A 16,612-nucleotide genomic window follows, 5' to 3' on the forward strand; every position below is an offset into this window, starting at 1 on the left:
CCGTTCTCCTGCAGGACTTAGACCGCTCTCCTGCAGGACATAGACCGTTCTCCTGCAGGACATAGACCGCTCTCCTGCAGGACATAGACCGTTCTCCTGCAGGACATAGACCGCTCTCCTGCAGGACATAGACCGCTCTCCTGCAGGACATAGACCGCTCTCCTGCAGGACATAGACCGCTCTCCTGCAGGACTTAGACCGCTCTCCTGCAGGACTTAGACCGCTCTCCTGCAGGACATAGACCGCTGTCCTGCATAGACCGCTCTCCTGCAGGACATAGACCGTTCTCCTGCAGGACATAGACCGTTCTCCTGCAGGACATAGACCGTTCTCCTGCAGGACATAGACCGTTCTCCTGCAGGACATAGACCGCTCTCCTGTAGGACATAGACCGTTCTCCTGCAGGACATAGACCGCTCTCCTGCAGGACATAGACCGTTCTCCTGCAGGACATAGACCGCTCTCCTGTAGGACATAGACCGTTCTCCTGCAGGACATAGACCGCTCTCCTGCAGGACATAGACCGTTCTCCTGCAGGACATAGACCGCTCTCCTGCAGGACATAGACCGCTCTCCTGCAGGACATAGACCGCTGTCCTGCATAGACCGCTCTCCTGCAGGACATAGACCGCTCTCCTGCAGGACTTAGACCGCTCTCCTGCAGGACTTAGACCGCTCTCCTGCAGGACATAGACCGCTCTCCTGCAGGACTTAGACCGCTCTCCTGCAGGACATAGACCGCTCTCCTGCAGGACATAGACCGTTCTCCTGCAGGACATAGGACATAGACCGCTCTCCTGCAGGACATAGACCGCTCTCCTGCAGGACTTAGACCGCTCTCCTGCAGGACATAGACCGTTCTCCCTGCAGGACTTAGACCGCTCTCCTGCAGGACATAGACCGTTCTCCTGCAGGACATAGACCGCTCTCCTGCAGGACATAGACCGTTCTCCTGCAGGACATAGACCGCTCTCCTGCAGGACATAGACCGCTCTCCTGCAGGACATAGACCGCTCTCCTGCAGGACTTAGACCGCTCTCCTGCAGGACATAGACCGCTCTCCTGCAGGACTTAGACCGCTCTCCTGCAGGACATAGACCGCTCTCCTGCAGGACATAGACCGCTGTCCTGCATAGACCGCTCTCCTGCAGGACATAGACCGCTCTCCTGCAGGACATAGACCGCTCTCCTGCAGGACATAGACCGCTGTCCTGCATAGACCGCTCTCCTGCAGGACATAGACCGCTCTCCTGCAGGACATAGACCGCTCTCCTGCAGGACTTAGACCGCTCTCCTGCAGGACTTAGACCCGCTCTCCTGCAGGACATAGACCGCTCTCCTGCAGGACTTAGACCGCTCTCCTGCAGGACTTAGACCGCTCTCCTGCAGGACATAGACCGCTCTCCTGCAGGACATAGACCGCTGTCCTGCAGGACATAGACCGCTCTCCTGCAGGACATAGACCGTTCTCCTGCAGGACATAGACCGCTCTCCTGCAGGACATAGACCGCTCTCCTGCAGGACATAGACCGCTGTCCTGCATAGACCGCTCTCCTGCAGGACATAGACCGCTCTCCTGCAGGACTTAGACCGCTCTCCTGCAGGACTTAGACCGCTCTCCTGCAGGACATAGACCGCTCTCCTGCAGGACTTAGACCGCTCTCCTGCAGGACATAGACCGCTCTCCTGCAGGACATAGACCGTTCTCCTGCAGGACATAGACCGTTCTCCTGCAGGACATAGGACATAGACCGCTCTCCTGCAGGACATAGACCGCTCTCCTGCAGGACTTAGACCGCTCTCCTGCAGGACATAGACCGTTCTCCTGCAGGACTTAGACCGCTCTCCTGCAGGACATAGACCGCTCTCCTGCAGGACATAGACCGCTCTCCTGCAGGACTTAGACCGCTCTCCTGCAGGACATAGACCGCTCTCCTGCAGGACATAGACCGCTCTCCTGCAGGACTTAGACCGCTCTCCTGCAGGACATAGACCGCTCTCCTGCAGGACATAGACCGCTGTCCTGCATAGACCGCTCTCCTGCAGGACATAGCCCGCTCTCCTGCAGGACATAGACCGCTCTCCTGCAGGACATAGACCGCTCTCCTGCAGGACATAGACCGCTGTCCTGCATAGACCGCTCTCCTGCAGGACATAGACCGCTCTCCTGCAGGACATAGACCGCTCTCCTGCAGGACTTAGACCGCTCTCCTGCAGGACTTAGACCGCTCTCCTGCAGGACATAGACCGCTCTCCTGCAGGACTTAGACCGCTCTCCTGCAGGACATAGACCGCTCTCCTGCAGGACATAGACCGTTCTCCTGCAGGACATAGACCGTTCTCCTGCAGGACATAGGACATAGACCGCTCTCCTGCAGGACATAGACCGCTCTCCTGCAGGACTTAGACCGCTCTCCTGCAGGACATAGACCGTTCTCCTGCAGGACTTAGACCGCTCTCCTGCAGGACATAGACCGCTCTCCTGCAGGACATAGACCGCTCTCCTGCAGGACATAGACCGCTCTCCTGCAGGACATAGACCGCTCTCCTGCAGGACATAGACCGTTCTCCGCCCAGCAGTTAGTATAACGCATCAAATGAGCTGCAGCGAGAGCAGAGACAGATAATAGCTCATTAGCAGGATCCCCCGTCGCACAGACAAACGACATTAGGAATAAAATGTAATATTTGCTGTCTGTGTGAGTGTAATGAATGAGGACAAAGCGGCTCGATGACGGCTGGTTGCAACAGAACAGACTGCTGCTGCATTTGGCCACAAACGGAAAGAAAAATGAAAATCGGTGCGGTTTGGATCGCTGCAACACAGCTGCGGAAAGTCTAAGATGCAGGCGCATTCTCTGAAAATATCCTTTAAATACAAAATAAAATGTCCTGATGTTGTCTCATCAAGGAAGCAGCAGAGCTGAAGGCCATCAGAGGGACGACGGAGGGGAAAGTCCCGATGATGGTGCTGATGATGAGGTTTTCAATCATTAGGTTGTTAAGACTCCAAATCCGTCACGATTACAAAATGCAAACAGAGTGTGAGGACTCATAAATACACTCTATGTCTGACACAGACTGTTTTGCATCTAAATAGCCTCCATTTTCATATTGAATTAATCATTTTTCAGGTTCTGCAGCAAATGAGAAACGTTGGAAGATTAAATGAGAGAAGACAATGTGAACAATTGTGATGATTACGTTAACTGTGATGACATGATGAAGAGTTCGTACCATAAAAAGAACTTTGATATTTATGGTAATTTAAAGTACATACAGTCTTTAGCCCATTTCCCTGAATTATTCAATTATTTATTTAATTTATTTGTTTCAATCAACCATTCTCCTCTGTGCTTCTATCTTAAATTTATTATAAGGTATCACAGCAAGTCCTAACTTCTTATTTCAAGCCAGTCACGCAAGGTTTCTGAAGGATGGATGAGCCGGGCTCCGATCAGCCTCCCCAAACGCTGTGACTGTGCATTGAAGAAGAAAATTTGTAAACAACAACACAAACTTTTGTCTGCACCATTTCCTGTAATGGCAACAAAATGGCAAGAAGACGGCAGCTCTGGATCCAAGTGGTATGCTGGCAAAAATATACACACACTGCATGCGTGTGTGTGTCTGTGTGTGTGTGTGTGAGTGTGTGTTTAGAAACTGAACATTTAATGGGAGACTTGCAGCAGCTCATTGCTCTCTAAGGCTTGTTTACCGTGTGTGTATCTCTGGTCTCGTGCTACACACCCTCAGGTGTGTCGGGCGTGCCGACGCAGCATTTGCTCCTGTTCTGTGGACGATTACGTCTTCATTATGGCGACACTCGCCGTGCCAGGAGTGGGCACATCATCGATGCATCGGTGCAGCTCATTAAATATCAGCCGATGGAAATCTCTCACTTCACTCTCTTCTTTGAATTTGTATAATTCCTCATCCTCTTTACTATAATGAAATGTTCCTCGTTCAGTGGAGCCACAGCTCCTCCGTCATATCAGTGGGACGCCAGGCACTTCGTTAATTATTGCGCTGCAGCATTCATCTGATGAATAATTAGTTCACTGAAAGTCATTTAAATATTTGGCCCCATGTCGCCATTAAAGGGCCTGTAATTGTTTTGTATATTAAGAGAATCGTTTTCTGTCCTGTCCCACAAAACGCTGCAGCAGCTTCTGTTTGTCGGAGGAGAAGCAGCAGCAGGAAGATTTGTCACCTTTGACATCGTTCCTTTCTTTGTGCACATTTCTGCCGAACCCTGAACAGTCTGCAGCGTGTGTGTATTTGTACGCTAGTATTACTGCTCGTCTTATGTTTGCTCATCATTTTCATGAATGGCTGGTGTGGGGGATATTCTTTTAATCAGCAGTCATCAGTGTGTCTGGAGCTGATTTGCTACATCATAAATGCTGTGAGTCTGCAGGCCAAGTCAAACTTGGCCTCCGGTGGGGCTTGGATGACCCACTACTGTTGAGAGCAATAAAACTAAGATCTTTACTCAGTGTTACTGCTCCAAGTCTGGGATCCTCGTCCAGCACTGATAGTCTGTCCAGGATACTCTGCAAATGCAGCGATGATTTAGGAGGAGAAGTGTAACTTACTGTTTTCTTTGGTGAGTAAATAACCTCAAACTAAAAACACCCGTCAGAGTCTTGAGTCATCAGAGTCTCAGCTTGAACAGAATCTCATGTGCCGCAGTGTGACTGACGTGTTCGACAGAAGCCCCGAGTCACCCGAACAGTGGCGGGGTGTAACTTAATATCTGACGCGGGGGGAGTTTCTGACACTTTCGCAGAGGTTTACCCCTGCGAGTGTTGTCTGCCTCGCCTCAGGTTGGGACAGTGCTGAACTTCAAACACCGAGAGAGACAGAATGATTAATCACCTTCATTTTGTGTTTAATCTGGGTCAGCAGGTGCCACCCCTTCCTGTCAGCGGTGAGCCGACCCCCCCAGACACCCACTAATTAACCCCTTCACCAGCAATGGCAGGAGCCCAGGTGGGGCACAAAGATGCTTTTAACCTGCTTACAGGCCATGATCATATTGGTGTGTTTTTCTGCCTCGCCTGTCAGTGTGTTGTTGTACTGACTCTTCACAGCATGATTGAGTCCTACTGTTTTATTCCTGCTGGGGTCAGTGGTTGTTATGGTCGTCGTACTAGACAGAGGAGACAAATTAAAGCAGACAGCAGTGGGAACACAAATTCTGCTCTCTGTTTACTGAACTCTAAAAGCATTCCTGCTCCGTCTCTTTGGCAGATGAATATGCTTCTCTCTGGGAGCTTCTAGCCTATATGCACATACATCCAATATATCCTGCCTTTACAGAGCAATGTGACAACTACAGACTGGTTATTGTGGAAGCTTTGCTTGGTATTACGAGCTGCTGCAGAGTTAAGAAGGAGTTGGGATGGATTTGTGTGTCTGATCTGGGCTGCAGATTCTGGTATTTGATGTCAGCATCATCCCGCCATGCTCTCCAAACATCAAACTCCATCATTTATTAGGACTGAAACCTCGGAAGTTTGAAAGTTTTCAAAGTGCTTTAAAATGAGCAAATCGGTAGAAACTCCCTCTCAGCCAGGACAAACCAAAATAGCATCACTTAACGAGCCGAGGACATTTTACGCCCACCGGGGGATTGATTCCCTGCAATTCCAAATATTAGCAGTGGGTACTTTTCTGACGCCTAACAGCCTGAAGACATCTCTTAACCGTGATTAAGGGCGATGTCTGCCGACTCAACAGCGCCCGCCTGCAATTCAAGAGCTTTCCCAGATGTTTCCGGGTTCATCACTGTGCTTCAGGACACCGTTCTTCAAATTTAACGCCCCCAACGGCGTCACTGCAGCCCTCGTCTTCTTATCGTGAGGCTCGCTATCGGGAGCCGCTTCTATATTTTTGGCTGTATGGTTTTTTTTTTTTCACATTATGACAGATTTACGCAACATTGATTTGAAATATTCCATCTAAGATTCTCAAGAAGTCAGAGTTCGAATGTGCGTGGTATAACACAAAGCTGTCATAACATGCATCCCTATTTGGAAGTCTTTATGGGAGAGCGGGGTCTAATATGAATTCCAAAGTTTATGGAGGCTCTTATTTTTACCGCCCAGTGACAAATTGTGAGAAAAATGCTAAATTCTAATCCTCTAAGCGTTTTTCTACCAGTAACATGCTCCTGCTACACAGGTAACATCACCTTGCACTTTTTATAATTCAATCATGTCGGATTTTTTTTTTTACCAGAACAGACTATTTATTTTCCCTCCCCAGCAGGCCACCAGCAACACAATGATTTAGTATAAAAAGTGGAAGGAAATTGAGATTGTTATTATCTCCTCAGTTTTCCTTCCTGGCTGCTGGAACATGGAAGTGCAGGGCCCGTGCACAGGCCGTGTCCTCTATAGACCGACTGTTTACACAGGTACGCATGTCCGTGAGTTTTTATAGTCCACATTAATCACTCCTTATATGTCCGTGACCTTCTCTAACCTTACATTGTGGAAATAAATGAGCAGATTAGAGCACAAAACAAAAAGGAGCTTCCGTGTTGCACATCGCCTCACACTGTGACGCTGCTGGAAGAGTAATTCCAGGTTGAGGAGTCAGGGAAGGCATATTTATTTGTTTATTTTTACACTTCCTTCCTTTACTCCAGTAAAAGACGTCTCATGGACCCCATTAATAATTTCCACCTAACCGTCCGTGTGTACTCATGACAGAAAACAACTCCCAGCACAGATGCTCTGGCCTCTGCGACGGCTGCGTGACCACACAGAACCACCTTATTCTTTACATTTCCTAGGACCTCTGCCTTCTAATTTCTTTGCCATATGTGAAACCCTCGCCTAGTCTGCAAAGATCAAACGTATTTTTAAAAGTATTCAGCCTGTAAAAGCGGCATGCTGACGTGTAGGTTCCAGTTTTGCATTGAAGGTACGGACACGTCTAACGTCAGACAGGTTCAGGGTAGGTTTTCAAAAGCTCTCCCAGAGACATAACACTCATAAAAGCAGTCTGTGGTGAGCAGGGCTGCTGGCTCAGAGCTAAGGACAAGTCTGGATCGAGTGGCTCTACCAGCATTATTTTCCTCCCAGAATTCTGTGGGCCTCTTGGGGTGTATAAAGTCCCACTCTAAACAGTTCAGGCCCTTTACACATAAGACTACGTGCATCTACACTTGAAATCCTGGGATAGTTTACGTGAGCTGCACCAATGATCACGTGATCCACAGGTGGCACCGGCCGGCTGACGGATCCGAGCGGGAATTAGCAGGAAGTACAGAGCTGAGGTTGGGAGGGTGACTGGAGGAAGACTTGGACTCCAAGCAAATAGAAGGCACCTGTTTTATTCAAGGTTCAGGTCAGAAGATTGTTAGAGATCCTTGAATTTTTAAAACTGAGATAGTTCCAGTTTTTATCCATTTGTGGCTGCACAGTTTAGCTGATTGTCGGTCTCATCGCCACCTCCCCTCTGATGCAACAGCCGATCATATCGCTCTGTGCACTCACGTGCACGGACCAAATAAAACTCAATATTAATGGGCCACCAGTTTTGAACACACCAAGCCGACTTGGCGCAGGTCCACTCAGAAAGGCCAGATGTTCGATCGTTGGGTTGGAGGGACTTTATCCAGGGACTCCTTCTGGGACTGTTGTGGAAGACACAGACACACAGGAAGCCCCAGATGACATCAGAGAATGTTTACATGGCCTCATGCACACCAGGCTGTCCAAGTGTATGCTTGGCTTACCCTGGGGCAAGTGATCAGATGCCCCGGCTTCATCACGGACCCCTGCTGTGGCCCTAAACTGCTGTGGCTCCCTGTCCAATTCCAGCGTTATGTGACATTTTTACACTGTTTCCTTCCTGTTTATTCCTGCAGAAGATGGTCTCTCCTGAGGAAGTAGAGTTAGTAAAGAGCATCTGACTTTATCCACAGGGGTGTTCAGCAATCCTCCTGCTTCCCAGCAACATTTTTTTTTCAACAGGAATGAGGAGAGATCAAAGTCCAAAACTTCCTCTTGGAGCTGGAGCAACTCCTCCTCTGTGATGTGACACCACCGATGTGGTAGAAAAACAGACAGAGGGGCTCTCTGAAGAGACCCTGACATTCCTGTACGGAAAAGCTTTGGTTCCTAAAGTTGGTTTAAAGAAAAGTCTGTTCCATGGCATGGACCCAGATGCTTAACAAGCTCAAGAATTTCCGTAGTTGGGAGCCGGATGCTCTAGAATCTCCCACTCCTGAGGGAACCTGAGCTAATAAGCCCCAAGGGTTCATTTTTAATCATCTTAGTAGCAAGTAAAGAGTTTTAAAACAACCTAAAAGAACATAAGAACTGATTGAACTGAGGAGCTAAAAAGGATCCAGGGCTTCTGTTTTTTGCTCACATTTGTGGGTGGTATGACTCGACCCTCTGTGGAGGAATTAAGGCGTTGTGCAGTGATTAGCATCGGGTTTGTTACCAGTGGTCGAGGAGAGGAGGAATTCCCCAAACAACTCCAAAAACAAGCTGCAGTTCCGGTGTTTTCCTTTGACCACAGTGGCGGTTGGCTCACGCCGCAGTGCAACTATTACTTCAATTTGTTTAATCGCTACACATATTTATCCCAGCCTACAGGTCCAAATTGAATTTGCAGGCGGTCTCGCCAATAAATTCCATTGGCCCGCAATACATCCAAAACTTTTTGATAAAGCGAAATGGGAGCAACGTGTGATTATTTCACTTTCATTCAGAAATTAATCACTAAAACAATTAATAATAAATGGATTTGCACTTACACAAGCTCACAGTGCTGCCTCTCCAAAAGCCAATGATCCTTGAAATTAGCTGTTTCTCATTGCTATCATCCAGGGTGTTGATCCATTACCTGAGCTGAGGCTGAATGGCATCTTTTCCCTCTAATTATGAAAATAGCTTCATAGAGTACGTCTGCAAAAAGCTTAAAAGGGACAATGTGAAACAGATCGATATAGGGTGAGCTAAAAGGGGGGGAAAAAGGCCTAGCAGCCTAATTAAATGGTCATTCATTTCAAATAAGCTGTTTTTCAGAAGGTGTAATCTCTTGAATGTGTTAAAGATCAACTGTAAGCATTGCAGCATTCATAATGAGATGTGGTTGGGTGAAACGAACGCATGAATGCAGTATTTTGATCTGCAGAACTCTGCAAATTCTGGACTTTTGTTTTCTGAATGAAATGGAAGCTTCCCTTTTCAACCCTGAAAAAAAATATCCTGCAGAACGTTTTCCTCAGTGGAAGTTTGAGTCGTCTGAGAGAATCCGAGCCCAGTGACGGGATCGCTGTGGCGTCGACCTAATTTCCTTTGTGTCGCCCCAACTAGTGTTAATGCGAAACAATAAAGTGAAACAGATGCTGGGGACCATCCTAACTGTAGCACAAAAAATAAAAAATAGGTTTTAAAACAAAGGTTTTCTGAGAGTGTAGATGAGAACGTCGATAACGTTTAAAATGATTTGTAGGCAGTCCATTTAGACGAGCGAAATAACCGGAATCGGGACAGACTAACAATTTTGCTCGATGAAAATAATCACAAAACTCTTCTCAAACGTATCTACACACTGTCAGGGTATAAAAAGGATGAGTTTCCTTCCTCTGGTTGTTGTTTGTTGGCCGGGTGCAGCGTGTTCAAACCCCTGACTAATAAAACAAACACACACAGCCTTTCACTCACCAGGCTTCAATAAATAAATGGACAAGAAGTACGAACGGCTACCACGTACAACGGACCCAGTTCCTCCCTTTTATTTGGCCTTCATTGTTGGTCATTTTCATGTGAATCCTATAATTATTTAATTCAGCATCAGTCACAGCTACAAATTTGCATCTGGAGCTTTTGGAAACTTTGTATCTCGCAGTGAATTCAAGTCTGGGAATCTGTCGGATTTATTTTCTGACATCTACGAGGATCTCAGGATCCAGACTAATTCTCAGGATGGAAATATCCCCCTCCTCGCAGAGGTATGGTCAAGGTCAAGGGGGCTATCTCTGCGTTCTTATTTTTGGGACTTGTGTACAAACTTGTAATGCTGCGTTTATTTTCACTGCTGCGTATTTTCCACAATTGAACGAGTCCTTCAGGAAGATTCCGAACGTTATCACAGGGATTCAAATTAAACTTGCCGTTGTTCATGCTGTTTCTCACGGATCCTTTCCGGTTGTGGAGCCTCTCAGTCAACACAAATCAGCCCAGCTCGATGACTGACAGCAGCAGATGGTCGATCTGAGGACGCACATGAGGCCCAACGACAAAATCCATCTGTCCATTTGGAACGATCAGTCTATCCGTCATCTCCATCTACAAAATGTGGTGAAGTCTTACAGCTGGAGGTTACAGAAGACTGAAGAATATCTTTTTTTCGGCCCAACGATGAACTCTCTGGAATCATTTCGGATCTCTAAATATCACAGGTATCGGTTCAAAAGCTGTCAGTGGTGGGAGATCGGATTACAGCAGCCTTTTCTGTGTACGTTCTAGTATTTTGCCAAATTCAAGGAGAGAGAAACTCCTCCGAAAATGCTTCGGTACAAGCAGAGCAGTTGGAAATATGGAACGGAAAAAAAAATAATTCAAACCAAAAACCCTCGTCTCTTCCCACATCCCCAAAACGCCACATTAAGCCGGCAGCGCTTCACAGTATCTCCTAATGTTTTCCATCTGTTTCCCCCTCACCGCTCACATCTTCAGCAGGTCGCGTCTAAAATCACTAGAAGTGTCCGCGATGACGTCACCTGTTGCCCGTTTTACAAACACGTTAATTGTTCACTTAGTTGTGTTCAGTTCAGGGTAAATGAAGTGAGGGCCGATGGCTGGAACAGCTGTTAACGTTAGACAGCTCCTCCGCCTGTGCGGATGCCATTACAACCTAATAGCACGGTGTAACACCATGCAACATACACGACGTTGCATGTTCAACATCTAGGGAACTTGAGCGTCGGGGGTAAATTCATCTGGTAACAGGTTTTAAGAGATTTTGTGCTTCAGTGCGCCGAGTTTATAGTTCTCATTTTGTCCTAAGTTCCACATGTGTCAGTGATGTAATAGAGGGTTATTTCACACATTGTCCCTCTCAGCTCAACTTAAAAAGAAAGTCTGTTCAGCTGCAGACATGCTGTTAACATCATTGAGGAGTGAAGAAATTGCACCAAAATAATCCAACAGGGCGGCGCGGGGGTGTTGACACTGGATTCCAGGTTCTTCCAGTGCTTGGATGGGTCTCTTCCAGTTAACATTCATTTAATTAGAAACCCTACATGTGTGGGGACGCAGTCCTGTGATGGACAGGTCCAGGATGTGTTCTTGCCTCTCATCCAGAGACTGCAGGGATGGACGCAGCACAAAGACCCAGTCACAGTCAGAGATTTCAGAGCTGAGCTGCAAATTTTCACTCTGAAATCAATGTTGTTTGACAAAGCCAGAGGTCAAAGCTAGAGGTCACCATCCGCAGGTATAAATCTATGATGGATGTACGGCCAGAGATTGACTTTCTGTTTAGATAACACCACCCCACCGGTCAACAAAAAGAGGATCTGAGGATTATGACCTGAAGTGGCACAATTCAACCCAACATTACAGTGGAAAGCAGAAGAGAGAGCTTTCTGTGCTACTCAACAGATTCCAGAAGGCCAACGAGGAAGTCGACCAAGCAGCTCCGGACAATTAGGTGACGAGTGAGATGACTGCAAAAGCAGGAGAAGCATTACCCGAAGGCCAGTTTCTGAGAGTGAAGAACAAAGTTCCTGAGTCAAAGCCCCTCTCTTACCCCTCCCCTGCTGCTCTATCTGACCTCATCACCTTCATGTCTCCTCTCGTCTATCTGATCTGACATTCTTCTCATGCTTTCAGGGCCCAGCTAGTTCAGGCTATTCTTTGTTTTTTGTGATTTGGAGGAGCTGCTGGACAAAAGTGCCAAAGCTTCCGAGCACCTTCAGCTGAAGCTCAGAGCAGCCAGACTCTGAATATTTAACTGAATGAAGGCAGCGGGGGGGGGGGGGCACTGGGCTTTTGTAGTAACAACATTTTCCTTGCCTGCAGGGATTCTGGTGTATGTGTGTGTGACCTCGGGTCTGTGTTTAGGGTCTGTGGTCAAATGAGCTACTTTCAGAGATGCTTTCCAACTCCAGATGTCCAGGAAAGCCAAACAGGGCGATATTGTGGTATATGCAGCATCTTCCCATAGAAAACATTAGTTTTTCCATAAATATTTTCTTTAAAGGTTTCAGAGGGTCGTGTTTTTGCTTTTAATTCTTTCATCATATAGTGCATGAGGCACTTTCCAAAGATCACCACGTCTTTGAGGGATTACAGCAAATAAAGAGGTTCTCATGAGAAAATAGAACTGAGTGTGGGATGAGCAGCGTGCACCTGAACAACATGTTCCTTCGGCGAAGCAAATCAATGAACAGACAGACTCTGGGGTCCGTTGCTCGTCGGTCTAAAGCCTCAACTGAGGCGGGAGTTGCATTTACTGGTTCTCTTTATTTATCTTCACATAATACCTCAGGTACAAGATGTCCTTACTGGTTTTGATGGGATTTATGAGAAAGGGAGAAACACTGATTACAGACACGCTCACGCTCATCAGCGTCTCATTTGGACAGGGGTCATGTGACCTAAGATTGGCTCAGCGAGCAGCTCACTCTAGCATGGTAGTATTTTTTTCTTGGCAATTATTGGCAGCACAAAATGTATCCTGCTCAGCTCAGGGAGACTTTCTGCATCACTCTAGCGATGCTACATGTTGCTACTTAGATGATGCAGCTATTAGCATGCGGCCCGAGCACAAGGGGAGCATTTTGAACAGCACTGATTATGGGGAAATGTAAAATTACATCAGTCATTTTACAGCTACACATGTAATGGTTGGAGGCTTCAATCAGCAGTTTAAGGTCAGCCTCACAACATCCTACCGTTCTGCTCCCCTTCACAGACTCCACCCCCCCCCCCTTCCTTTTTTAACATTAAAAACACAAAAGCTGGACATCTGAGTGCATGTTGACCAACTGAAGCAAATACAGTTAACTCTGAAGGCCCGATGCCAGGTTTTAATTTAGCTTGTCATGCAACACGGTTGTACACAGAGATGTGCACGTCTCTCCCCCCGCCCACTGGTTCACAATAGTCTCCGTTCCCTATTCTCCCCGTTTAATTTCCTTTATAGGCTGAGACGGCTGCAGCCGGATATAAAAATTAGAACAAAGCGCATCCCTAAGAGTCGCAGGGAAATGAAAGTAGCGTCTGTCTTAAATTTGATTTCAATTGCATTTCCTACAAGTTCGGTGCCAAAAGAAAAAAAGGCACAAAGAAATCTGACACGCTATAATTTAGCAGATTGCTCTTACGCTCGTGCAACAAACAAAATGTTGTCAGCTCCAATTGTTCTACTCTATGGACTTCACACTCGCGCTGGCGCTCTTAATTTGGATGCAATACGTTCCTTAATCAAAACCTGTGCCAAGATGACAATCAATTTCATAAAGGCACCCACACGTGCATCTGCGTGCCTTTATCGCTGCTCAAGTCTGAGCGGCTTGTTACTTTTCAGCAGAATAAGTAATCAAAGGAAAAAGAGTCTGCAGAATAAAATCACTGACATGTATTTTCTTAGAGGACGTGTGGTCACCAGGATGGCCACATGCTTGTGCAACAAACAGCCTGTTGTTGAGGTTGAAAAGAGAGCTTCAGGCAGGACGATTCCACCTTTTACAGGGACGTAATGCCACCGTTTGGCATCTACAGGCTGTGGGAATGAGCCAGGCACCAGGTCCATGTGGCGTGGTAGACTGGCAGATGATGGCGGATCACAAACCTCACCATCATGGCCCTGCAGGAGAAGCCTTTAAGACATAACAAGTCTCTCCCTCCCTTGACAAAACCTCAGAGGCAATCACCTAATGGTTGGAGCTCGCTGCACCACTAAAGTGTCCACTCAGCAGCACTCCTGGGCGCCTGCCAGACCATCCCCGGCCTTGAGCGTCATCAGCCAAAAATCCGCTCTGATGAACGTGCCTTCCTAAGAGCCGGCTACAAGTAAAATCTGTCATCCTTACACGACTCTGCTCTCGTACACAAAACTAGCACTTCCGATGCGGTTGGGTGGGATCCATACATGGAATTTATTACATTTAATTAATTCAGCTCCTTCTCACTGTGCCTACATTGATGAATACAGTTCCCCGGAAAGTGCTGAACTCGACAGAAGAGAGGGGTCCCATCTTTTCCGGCCGTTAGCATCCAGCAGGACAGGTATCATAGATTGATGCTCGGCAGTAAATATCCGGTATAAGACAACATATGGTGTCCGTGGCGGCATGACCACGTACGACCACACGTGCTGCTGATCGTGTGGAGGGAGGGAGGGAGGGAGGAGCAGCCAAACAAGAGGAAGACTGTTCATCCTCCAGAGGCCAAAACCGTTTGGTCTGGCAGCTACGCCGCGCCGATCAAATCCATCTTATTCACTTTTCATTAGTCTTGACCGGCTGATGCCTGCTCTTCTGAAAATGTGCTGCGTGAATCATGTTTTCCCTCAATTATTGTGCCGTCCGGATCCAAGATCCACAAGCACGACCATTCCCAACGCTCATTCATGCCACTCACAATCAGGACGTTTAGAGAGGAGGTTCACATTTGCACTCATATCAGCACTGCCAATAACCATGAACAGCGATAATAACATTCCATAGAGATAAAGAGGGAAGAAAAATGCTTATTCATCTGATCATTATACAAGTCATTATTTTGAGTCACTTTTAATCTTACCACAAAGTTTCTAATAGCCAGAAATACGACTGTGGAGAGAATGAGGAAAAGAGCTGGATGGGATGGAATAACAGCCCGGGTGCCGTCCGCACTCAAATCCCAACATGACATGTGGTAAGCTAACTAAGAAGGTATACGTGTGATGCTCACATTTGAAAGTGGATTCCAGTAAATGCTCGCTGGCATGACGGGTGTGCATAATATCCACGGCTTCTGCAGGCGTTTCCATTTGTTTGCGGAGGGCATTTGTTAAGTCGTTTTAGCAGGCCGGCATTCATAATACATTAGCAAGTTGTTGTAATCAGCAGTTTGACTGAGGAGGAGTAAAGAGGAATGGTTTCTATTTATCTGCGCTGCGTTTCAGTAGAAATGCTGCAGGCTCCTTCTGTTCCGATTTAACATGTAATAATCAGTCCAAAGTAGCCTGGTGGGCTGTCAGGAAGAGTTTATTTATTGATTTGGAAGATTGCAGTTAATGTCTACTCATGCCAAAGTCTCTAAAATCAGGCACCTTATCCTGGGCCGATTACTGCCGAGCTGCCAGTTCCAGAAAATTCCCAAACTCACTTTCCTATTTTAAGTGACAACCTTTGGAGACTTGGACAGACATGCGGATTTCTTGGCCCAAAGAATAAACATTCAACAGCTGCAGCAGATGTCCGTTGTCGGGGAAACCTAACTTGTAATTGGAGAGCCCGTGTCTTTATTTACCTATTTTTCAAAGGCACCTAAGGACAAGTGCTTCATCAGAAGAAAGGTTGTTTCAGAACCTGTAATCAGCTTCATCTCTCAGCAGCAGCAGCAGCAGCAGCAGCCGTGTCCAGGCAGCGAGGGAAGCCGAGAGCTCACCTCTGCTACCAGCTCCACTGCCATTACAGTGTTCTAATTCTAATTCTGTCTTTCTCGAATGGTTTTAAATAGTCTCCTGGGACAAGCAGAGGAACGTGGAATTGATTGAACCTCTGGTGACATGAAACCACAGGGGTGCATCAGCTGAGTCAAAGTGCAGCGTCGCCATGACATTAACATGTCCCTAGAAGAGATGCATAATACATGTATTTTTCTTCCTTTTCAAAATGAAAAATGCTAACCTTCTGGTTTCTGAGGCTCCACCGTGATTTAAACACAATGAAGATCCTCAAATAGCTCATTTAATAGTACGCTGACAAAGCAACAGTGTGAATGATTCCACAAAGGGCTCGGGAAATTTCTGACCCTCTACTTGAAGCAACATGACATGACGGTTGTTTCTTGTCCCACATGTTGAAAATGTTGGTGTGTTGAGGGAAACAGCAGCATTTCTCACCAAAATAAATCAAATAGTGACCCAAACACAAAGCAAAGTCTCCAGTTTTAATTAAAAAACGACAGCACCACTGAGCGCTGACTGAGCGCCGCAGGAGTCAAAGCTTCTTATCGGGTTCAAACAAGCATGAAGCCGCCTTCCAGCAACACTAACCCCACCACCGGGGGGGGGGCTACAGAAGGGTCAAAAGTCACCTGTTCATCAAAACAAACAGGACTCGATAGTAAATTTGGTAGCGCGCTTTCATTCCATCAGAGTCAAACCAGCTTCGTATCTCGGCTCTTGGGTCTATTTACGGCTGCTCCAACATCATATTACTAATCCTAAAAAAAAGTGTTATACAACAAAAAGTGCTTTCGAGGTCTTGGCTTATTACACAACATCATCCATACATGGTGGAGGAGCGACTACAGCAGCAGGAGCCCACACTTCCAGGTGGGCTGCCATATACTTTAGGCTTGTGTGTGGGCTTCACTACCAGCTGGCATCTAACTGCCCGTTAATGGAGTCCAAACGACTGTTC

General features: G+C 47.0%; 1 protein-coding gene across 7 annotated transcripts in view; it reads right to left on the reverse strand.

Annotated features, from left to right (window-relative positions):
• Positions 1 to 16,612, reverse strand: part of LOC105417378 (hepatitis A virus cellular receptor 1 homolog) — a 30,185-nt gene that overhangs the window by 10,787 nt on the left and 2,786 nt on the right. The gene's annotated exons all lie outside the window — the stretch shown is intronic.

The sequence above is a fragment of the Takifugu rubripes genome, chromosome 14, assembly GCF_901000725.2.
Source record: "Takifugu rubripes chromosome 14, fTakRub1.2, whole genome shotgun sequence".
Lineage (NCBI taxonomy): Eukaryota > Metazoa > Chordata > Actinopteri > Tetraodontiformes > Tetraodontidae > Takifugu > Takifugu rubripes.